Source organism: Cryptomeria japonica, chromosome 10, assembly GCF_030272615.1.
Source record: "Cryptomeria japonica chromosome 10, Sugi_1.0, whole genome shotgun sequence".
NCBI classification, from domain to species: domain Eukaryota; kingdom Viridiplantae; phylum Streptophyta; class Pinopsida; order Cupressales; family Cupressaceae; genus Cryptomeria; species Cryptomeria japonica.
The window spans coordinates 213995297-214006915 of NC_081414.1; positions in this window are offsets into that span (position 1 = coordinate 213995297).

Genomic DNA, 11619 nt, shown 5'->3' on the forward strand with positions numbered 1-11619 from the left:
TTATTGTGTACACCACAAAAAAATGCTCACTCGTTTTTGGTAGATTTTATGGTCATTACAATCATTCAACAATAAGAATACAAATAAAAAAGTAAGCACATTTACACATGGTTTGCATATTCACCATTCAAAGTATTCACAACCATTAAACTAAACAAGTCTCACATGATTACTCATGAACACACAATCAAAATGTCATTGTATGATCCACTTATTTTATTATTCATTTATATACGATCACATAAGATCACCCAACAAAATACCATTACATACTCAAGTCATATTATTATATTTAATTGAGTTAATTGAACAAACAATTTGTTTTCATGAAAATAAAATATTTTTGGTGTCATTGTACATTTGAAACACTTATAAGCTTTATTACATCCTATATGTTGAATTAATAAGTACTTCACAAAACCTATAATACTTATTCCACATCCTCACAAGGATTGCATTATCTTTAATTTCATGATAATTAAAAAATTAGCCAAAGGGAATTATAACTGACATAATTTAGAGTCATATAGCCATATATAAACTCATTTAAGTATACATTGTTTGAATAGAGAGAATTCTATTTTGAAAAATTATATATGTGTAGCATTGACAATAACACATGATTACATCTTATTGCTAACCTTCCACAAAAATTTCCTATTTTATATATGTTACTTTCACAAGTTGTATAAAATTAAATATTGTAAAAAACATAACAATTATCTCTTTTGTCAAATATGTCCTAAGATTTTAATTATACAAAAAAGATAAAATTAATATTATTTTATTTTAATAGTTTATCTACTTTAACTTTTATTTTAAGAATTTCAATAATAACAATTATCATATAAATATATTAAATATTATAATATTAAATTATTATTATTAATTATAATCATAAAGATAAATCCATCAAGATTAAGCCATAAATTAGGTTATGTTTATTAAAAAAATTTATGTTGTTAAATATGTAATAGATTTAATTTTGTTTATTTAATAATATTAAATTATAATTATAATTAAAATCATATATTATTTATTGTGAAAGAATTAAATGTAGTTAAATATTTTATCTTATACATATTTATACTTATAATTTAAAACTAATATGACGATTATATCAAATATTTATAATATTTGGCCCGAACAGGTAGCAGAGTTTGCTTGGACCCTGGGTTAGCTCCCCATTGGTCTCGGGTTCGACTCTGAGGCCTAGGATCACCTAATGGGCTTGGATGACGGGTTGCTTGGCTCATCTCCAGGGACTGGTCTCGCCCCACAATGGGAAACCAGTGTCGTTGGGCTAAAGTCGCAGGGATACCTTGGGTTACCAAAAATATATATATTATTTGGAGTCAAGTAAAAATTTTAAACATCTAAAATTTGGGTTACCAATTTAATTGTGTTAATTCCATTTGTCTCAAGGTTAATTAAATCAAATGTAATCAATTTTATCTCTATAGTCCAATAATTAATTTATCAATAAATTAATTAATTTCCCCATTCTTCTAAATTCCTCTTAGTTAATTAATCCTAATTCATTAACTTAACTAAAGTGCTTTCTAAAAAATACTTAGCCTAATTAATTCTTCTAGAATCATGTTTAACATTATTCTCTAATTTCGTATTCATCCACTCATTCTCTCTCCTCATGTCACATCCTCCTAACTTTCCCACTTGCATTCTAATCCATCATCAACTCACCTAATCAATCCCCTTAATCATTTACACATCCCTAATCATGGGTCAACTTTGATCCTTTCAAGTAAATTTAAAAAAAAATTAATCTCCCCATGCATCCTCTTCCCAAGGAATTTTTAATTCCTTTTTTCCATTTATCTTCCCACACATCCTCTCATTTTGGAATTTTTAATTCCTCCTCCCTCCCCCCATGGAATTTAATATTCTTTTTCTCTTACCAATGTACTCGAGAGCTCTTCCCCATGTACCTTGAGAGGTGTGGAGACAAAAAATGTCTTTATGGCATATCTCTTGGTCTCCACACCTTGTCCACTCAATCAACGTGCTCCCCTCTCTCAAATTGATCTCAACCCTTCATCCCAAAGTCAATCTTGACCCTTTATTTTGGCCTCCTCCAATCTATAAATTGGAGTCTCATTTCCTCACAAATCATGAAAATCCACTTCCATCACATGCTCATGTTGTCCATTTGAGGATGAAAAACCCCTATCATACTCCTATAATGCCCAAATCTTCTCTCATCTAATCCATATCCATCATCATTCAAATCCAATCCAAATCCAACCAATCTCATTGTGTAGTGGAGAGCAATCCACAATCCACCATCAAAGGAGCAAATCAAGTAGAGCAACAAGGGTGCCTCTACTTCATCAAGCTCAATCTGAAGAAGAGTGGAAGCTAAGGTATAATGGTTTATTTGTGTATTTGAATGCATTATTTTGTGTTTTATTTGGTTTATACACTAGCCATTAGACTTTAGATTTTTCCCTCTTCAAAATTAACTTATGGTTAAAATCAACTCTAATTTCACTTTGTGTTACATACTTCAAATTTAAAAAACCAATAAATTATTTAAAATTCTATCATTATTACATATTTATAATTTAAAATTAATATCGTGCTTTAAATATTAATGAAATATTCATAATATTTTTTAGCCAAGTTAAATTAACTTATGGTTAGTATTAACTCTACTTGTTTTTTGCTCGGTAATAGGCCTTAGCTAGTATTTAAATTAAAATATATAAAAGATGTTACATTCTTATATCAGATGGCAAATTTTGCCATGCTTGACCATGCTCCAAGACTCGTAACTTGATATAGACCAAATATCCAAAATATAATAAAATTGCTTTGAGATGTATGCCTTGCTCAGAACCCAACCTACTACTCGATCTACCACATATACTACTAAGAAAAGAATTTCATGCATATACCTTTTCTGAATACTTGCCTATTATAGGGACATGGTCCCCACTAAGTCCCTAAGGTTATCGACAAGAGTTCGAACTTTGACACTCTCCTAGAACTCTTTTATCAAACTCCAATGTCTTACTAAACTCAACTTTATCTGTGAAGGATATGACTTCGGTTATCGGCTTAACATGTCTCATCAAACATCAAAGATTACACCCAAAAACTGCTTGTCACCAAGACTTGGCAGCATCATACTGATATTGGCTTTTCGACAAAGACTATGTCTGCGACATTCTTCATGAAATGTCTTATTGAACACCGGAGCCACACCAAAATCAACTTTTCGTTAGGACTGTAGACACCTAAAATTGTCTAGTCTAATTAAATAAATATCTTTATTTCTTTATTTAATTATTTTAGCCTAATTCTTCTATTAATTAAATAAATCTTTATTTATTTAATTAATTCATTTATCCTCTTCTAGCCTTATTTCTCATTTAAATAAATACTATTATTTATTTAAATTATCCTTTTCCTAAATTAAATAAATACTTTTATTTATTTAATTGATCCCACTTCCTCTATTAATTAAATAAATCTTTATTTATTTAATTAATTCATTATCATTTTCCACCCATGACACATGTCATTCATCTCTTAATTCCTACACTACCTACCCTCTCATTATTTTCTTATTTTCTCTACCTAACCTCTAATCTTAACCGACCATTTATCTTTTACACCTCTCAATCTTATCCCTCCATTTCTTATAGTGTCTTCTATATAAGGAGATGCTTCCTTCATTATCAACCCTCGACTACTTTACATTTTCGAACTTTCATATGCGATCAAGCCTACTTGCAACCACATTTTCGTTCTTTGTTGAGCTCTTGTGCACACATAAAATCTGAAAGCAAATATATCAAGCAAGATCAATGGAGATAGGAAGAATGGAAATCCTAACCCTATTGGACATGTGATGGTATAATCTTTGTGATTTCATTTGATTTGCATTGTCTTAGGTAATCTTCATATGTTATGGTGGATCTTTGTTGTTGTTAGGCTAGGGTTTGGTGATTGAATTCATTTAGACTTTCATTATTGTTGTTATCCACTTTCACCATAAACATTTTGGCACACCTGGTGGGACTCTTGTCCCTTTTGAATTTAACATCTTTTGTTGTAGATTTTGTGTATTTGAAGTTGCAGATCTGACATTTCCGACAAACTTTCGGCATTTTTGCGTATGCGCATCCTGGAACCGCGTTTTTGTTTTTCTACCACGTCTGTGACCTTTGTAGTCATGTTTGTGTTCACCATTATTTTATCCTATTTTGCAGATTGCAGGGTTGCGTCTCTATTGGAAAATCGCGTCTGTGCAGCTTTTGGACGCGTCTGTGTTCAGAAGTCGCGTCTGTGACGGATTTAGGCGCGTTTGCAATTTTCTGTCGCGTCTCTGTTAGGTTTAACCACGTTTGTGTCTCATATTTTGGCATTTCAATTTTTTGATCCAGTTTTGAGGCTTTATTTCATCATTTGGATTTCAAATCTAGTTTATTTTGAGCTAACATCTTGTGATCTAGCTAACGAAATTGGTGCAGCTTGTCTTGAAAGCAAAATCGTTTTGTCGAAGGCCCCTATTTCACAAAGTCTTTTTGGATTTAAAATTTAGCTAACTTGTGTGCTTATAGGAAGGGGTGATCATTTGAAACAATCCAAACTACTAACAAATCTTTGTTGCAGGACCTTGATAAGGGTTTTCTTTTGATCTTTATTGTGTGCCTTGTTTTCATAGATTATCAAAGACTTCAATTGGTGCACTAAAATTGAACTAGTGTCTTTTGTGTCTTGAGAAATAGGCTCTTTTTGTTTAATCTCTAGAGGGCCTGTCTCCCCATGTGGTCATTAGGACTACTAGTGAGGAGAGAATGACCCAAGTGGTAGCGAGGAAAACCCACCTCTTCTGAACCACTATTAATAACGGTATCCATGGTGAAAACCATGGGTAACGTGTGCTAATTAGTTCATACCGCCACTATGTCTCCCCATAAACCCATTTGATCAAATTTATTTGATCATTTGTAGGGCGTAACCCCTACTGGCTGGGAGCCTTCTGTATTTACAGAGCTGAAAGTGTCACATGTATGGCCACACGAGCAGATGCCCTTACTAGCACCTTTTTGTTTTAGAAAGTCAAAATCCTTCTAGTTGTTGGGGCAGGAGATTGGACCTCTGGAGCGACCCACACACATACGGTTCTTAGTAGAGATACAAAGTTCGCCACAGGGAGTTTTCGTGGGGACTGATGCTTGGCTGCCCCGGAGAAGTGAGTGCCGAGAGTGGAGCCAGTGGGGTCAAGCATATAAGTATATGCTTTGAATATCGTAGCCTTGGGGGAAACCCCATGTGGGATCAACAACTATTGTCCTGGCCAACCTTAAGAATTGTGCTTGTCTTATTTTGAACATTCAAACATTCAAGACCAAACATCATAACATTGTGTCTTTTGTGTCTTCAAGTGTATGAAAAATAATTTTACATCAAACAACACACTTTTCTTTGAGTCATTTTGAGTCTAAACACTTGCAAACATTGAATCTTCATCAACATTGTGTCCTCTTGTCACAGAAAAACAGTCAAAAAATTCAGATTTGGTCACAACAAACAACTTCACAAATTGGAAAAATTGACTAAATTCCAGAAACGCGTCTGTGTCTGATAGAATCGCATCTGTGACATTTAATCACATCTGTGAAGGGTAGAAACGCATTTGTGTTCTCTTAAGCAAAATTACATTCACAAAATATCATAAACGCGTCTATGCATTGGTCAACCACGTCTGTGTCATTTAACCGCGTCTGAGAAGTATACAAGCACGTCTGTGTTCAGAATTGAAAAAATTTACAGTCCAACAAACAAGAGCAATCAATTACAGAATTCTTGAGCTTCCTAGGTTATTTCTCCAGGTTTTCATCTAGCATTTAGACTATTTCTAGGTCTCACAAAGTTTATCATTGCTTTACACCTTGCATTACATTCACATTTGTCTAAACTTGAGTCAAAAGGTCACTTGCTTGTCCTCATCGTACTTTGTCAACACACTACACACAACAACATTTTTGTAAGTGGTTCCTCATCAAGATCTATCACCTTTGGGTCTCATTTGGTCTTACTTAGAGTCAAGATCAACTTACCTCAACAAGAGAAACTATCATCTCTTTTGAAGCCACACCTACTCTACTACATACATACTTCGTCTTACACTTTAGACATTGCAAGTACATCTCAGATTCATTTACATTCCATCCAACTCTTGGTCTTCCATACTCTTGTTCATTTTCATCCAGTCTCACACATCTTGGTCAAGACCTAGTTCATGGTTGAAACCCGTTCCCAAAAATCTAGGAGAGAAGCTAAAGAGGCTCAAGAGTCCGTAAACATGAGTGCCTATGAGTATGACAATGATATCTTCTTCAATTCTGATCATACCACATTACCTGACATAGACACTTATAGAAACACTCAAAATGTTGAGAACATGGACACTACAAACAACAATGATACACACAATGACAATATGGACAACTTTTCCGTACATTCAGCAGAAGTGGAAGACTCCATTATGGATACCTGTTTTAATCAATTGGTTGAGGAAATAATGAGGAGAGATAGACAATATTTCTTACAAGTGATGTCACAAAGTGGAGCCAAGATCCCTCATGATTTTGACATGTCTCAGATAATGGAAAATCAACCTTTGCAACAACCTCACCTCGACATGGATCAAAGGAGGCCTAATAGTGGAGGCAATAGAGGACCACATATGGTGCCTCAATCACCATCATCTTTGTTTCAAAAACCTAAGGTCCCACATACACATGGTCAAGCATATGATACTCACCTTCGCAGACCATTATGAAAGTCTTATGAAGAAAAATATACTCAATCACATGCCAATGCTATGTACCAACCACCAAAGCAATTGGATATCCAAAGGCATGTTCAAAATTTGGACACAAGGAAACCTTGTGTCAAATTTGGGGGCAACACATTAGAACAAACTCATGACATACCTGTAGAGTATGGTATACATGGACAAAACAGATATTCCATTCCTCATCATGACTCTATACCAAGTGGTCCTTATACGCAGCATCACTATAGACCCCCTCCATATGAACATGTGTATGATCAATACCATCCATATATGCAGCATGCTCCTCCTCCACCTGGTGCCTCAAGCATGTGATATGGTCTAAGAAGTCGATCTCCACCTAAGAACAATTTGGAACAACAAATTGAAGACTTACAAAAGAAAATGGAGGACATAAATACACCAAAGCCAACTTACACAATGAGAGACATATGTCCCTATCCATTTGACAAAAGCATTCCAATGCCTCCATTTCCTACACACTTTTTGACACCTAAGTTTGATAAGTATAGGGGAAAAGGGGATCCTAAGGCACATATAAGACAATTTTTCACAGCTTGCATTGAGGTAGCAGCAGAAGAGACATATTTGATGAGATTATTCCCATAGAGCTTAGGTGATCAAGCTATGGAATGGTTCTCCCAACTCCCACCTGGAATTAAGTCATGGGGTGACTTAGCAGAGGCATTTATCCAACATTTCTCATACAACATAGAGACAAGCATATCAATCACTACTTTGTGCAACACCAAGCAAAAGGATGGAGAGTCTTTTTCATCATTTTTACAAAGATGGAGAAATCTAGCCAGCAGATGCTCTTGTGAAATTCGACAAAAACAAATGGTAGAGATGTTCACCCAAAATGTTAACAAAGACATTGGTTATGATCTAAGAAAAGCTTGCTTGTCCACCTTCAAGGACGTCATTGAGAAAGACTTAGCAATAGAAAAGGTCCTAATTGAGCAAGGCATCGTCAAAATATTCAAAGAAAACAAATAGGACTTTAAAGGAAAAGACAAGCCAAGATTTTGGAATAAAAACAAGAACACAGTCAATGATGGTGTTGTTGATGCCAATACAGTACGACCCAAAATCATTTTTTCGGGATCAAGCTCTACAAACAATCAAGTGAATACTCAAACAACTTCAAAATCACGAAGGAAGTACACCCCATTGGGAGAACCACTAGAGTCATTTTTTAAAAACCTAGTGGCAAACAAAATAATAGCAATCCCAGATCTACCTTCATATGAGCCAAAGGTTAAACCAAATTGGTGGAATGATGATGAGTATTGTGAATTTCATAAGAGCAAGGGACATAAAAAAGGAAACTATCATCGCCTGAAGAACATCATACGAGACCTTATTGATGGAGGTGACATTGAGATTGAAGGGCATTCATCCAATCAAGAACATGAAGTGTTTAAAGAACCATTCCTAAAACATGACAAGAGAAAAGCTAAAGCCATAGATGAGCAGACCAACTATACCAGAGCTTCCTATAACTATGATTCAACTATCAATCACATTTCGATGGACAATCATGTCTCTACCATTATTATCAAGGACAAAACACAAGAAAATTTTACCCAAAGACCCAAAATTGTCCTAAAAGGAATTGGATCTTCTTTTGAACATACCTCTGAATGTAATGTTACAACTCATCAAGGTAAATTCACTTTGCAAGGTGCTCTAGCTAAAAACACCACTTCCTCATCAACCAAACCCGATTATGACCTTGTATAACAGTTAGGGAAGACACCCGCACTTATCTCAATCCTTGAGCTTTTACGCATATCCCCTGCACATAAAGCCATTCTTGACAAAACTTTGAGAGACACTTATGTCCCCACTGATATGAATGTGGACCAGTTTCAAGCCATGGTGGGATACCTTTCTGTTCCACACTCCCTTACATTTATAGAAGCTGACGACGCCTATGTGAGCCAACCACATAATGCACCTTTACACATTGAAGCCTTCCTACACAAACATCGAATAAAACGAGTCCCAATAGATGGAGGAGATGGTCTTAACATATGCACTTTGAACACTCTTAAACAACTGGGATATCCTGAAAAGGCTATGAATTCTACAAACAAAATTACCATCAAGGCATATGATGACGAAGAGCGCTCATCCAAGGGCACAATCACCTTACCTCTCAGAGTTGGGCCAATTACTAAGGATGTGGTTTTTCAAGTCCTAGACCTCGATCTCACATACAACATATTGCTAGGATGTCCATGGATTCATGAGATGAGCGCAGTCCCATCTACATATCATTTATGTATCAAGTTTCCATACAATGGAGTTGAAGTGACCGTCAAAGCTGATCCAAATCCATTTATATATTGCAACAATCTGTGACCTAGATTAGAAATAACAATCCCAGTCAATCGAGAAGTTGTTCCATCTTCAACGTATGTTGATTCTGAATCCTTGAAAGCTTATTCATCAAAATAAACAGACCTCAAAGAAAAATTCAAGGTTAAAAACCTGAGATGTGGTGAGTATATCTTTCATGTTGATCAACTCCCACTGTCTCCTAAGGTATTTAGTCAACAAGAACAACCTACAAACAATTTGCAATGCCAAGGAATTGGGTATGAACCACCTAGTGTTGTGGCTACTAAGTTTGAAGGCAAATCTCCTCTAGTGGTGCAAGCATCTTTGGCTATCAATAGTCCTAAGAGTGGTTCCAACGAAGAATCTATTGAGCATATCGCCAACCCTCTTGAGAACTCACATAGCCTTATTATTTCATCCACACATTCCATTTCTAGTCCTCTCCTAGACTTGGATCAACAATAATCACAAAAGCCCTTACTCATTGGGGATCACAAATCAAGCTTTGAAAAGAAAAATCTAAAAGTCAAAAATAAAGAAAAGTCCTTTAGTCCAAATCAAAATCAAAAGCTATTGGACTCTGTAAAAATCAAAGTAAAGGATAAAAATCCTCTAAACAAAAAAGAACAAGAGTTGATCTCCCCTAATATCAAAATAACTGGGGGCAAAATTTACTTGTTGATCCTAAGTCTCCATCATGCTATCCTACTTTCACTTCTTTTCACAATCATAAGCCTTCATCACTCATCCACTCGTTCCACACATCCTTTCCCTTCTGGTGATACATCATGGACCTTTAATGGAGCTTCCTTGAAGGACTTTGTTATTGATGAATACTAAGAGCGGGGGGGGGGGGGGGGGGGGGGGGTGGGGGGGGTGAATTAGTATGCCAAAAATCTTTGCACTTAAACACTTTGCTAGACTAACAGTAAACCGGTAAAACAATTTAGTAGACAAACCGGTTAGCACACATGCAAACCAAATAGCAAATAATGCATTCACCCACAGAAGCACAAACACCATAACACAAGAGATTTTGACGTGGAAACCCAAATGGGAAAAACCACGGTGAGATGGAACTCACAAGTAACTATCTGCAGAATAGGAACCAGACCGATTAAGGTCAAACCGGTTAAGGTCATACAATGTTCTTTACCAGAACAGATCCTGTTAGGAATCTCAATCTCTGTTAGGAGATAAGTCCGATTAAAGACTACCTTGCTAGCGGATTTTAGATCCACATATGTGAATCACCTTGTTAGAGGATTTACAAAAGGTTTTTGGGCCTACCTGGTTAAGGGCTACAGACTTGTCAAAGATGTGAGTAATCAACAAGTGAGTGATCTAGCAAATAGCACAAATTGCTTGATTAGATCCTTGATAGCTCGTTCCTAATGCATTCCATCATTACTTCAGTCTTCTACACATTCATACTCTCTCTAACTCATCAACCACCTTAAACCCTCGCAACAACATCAACAACAACAATAGCAACCTAAAACCCTAGACATGATGTCCTTATAAAGGAATCTAATTTCATGTAGGTCCAATAGGATTACAATACAATTTCCTAGGTTCAATGCATCTAGATATATTCAGTAACATGACACAAAAAGCACCGTTAAAGTGTCAGCGTCGTCAAACAATCGGTGGATGGTAACTCATCACAAATGTCGATTAGTAACTCATCACAGAGTATTACCGGTTCATACAAAATACTGGTTGCCGGTTTGACAAAATGAAGACTGGGAAATATGTGTTATGCCGCTTTGATCCTTCATACCACTTGAGATCCTCGAACCGCTTGGGGTCAACATACTGCTTCAGATCGGTAATCACTTTCTGCAAAACACCAATAGTCTAAGGACTATAATGCATCATACCGGTTGGAACAGGTATCGGTTGAGCTTTAACTTATACATACAAAAATGATCTTAATGCAAGTGTGTGTCCATCAATGACAATCACAACATAATCATAAAAAATGCCAACAATCTCCCCCTCTGGCATTGATGGCAACACTTAGGAAATTTTGACATCTAAGTGTTTTACAACAAAAATATGCTAGAGTCAAAATTACTCCCCCTAGGCATATACACTATCCCTTTTGCAAAAAATACAATGTATAATACTTCTGAACAAAAATAACATGAAAGTATACATCAAAACATTCAAAATTTATACTTCTCCCCCTTTGCCAACAATGACAATAATAAGGAATGTTACAGACGAACACCTGTGTCATTAGTATTAAAAGAATAAGAGTTTATGACAATAGGGAATAAAACTTGGCAAAAACTGATTTGAAGTCCTGCAAGAATTATTTCATAGATAAGGACCATGACTCAAGTAGGGAGGTTGCCACTTCTTTCTCTGTCTGCATCTAGGAGACCCGTTCTTCCATGGCATCTAGTGTGCTCATCTCCTATGTCACCATT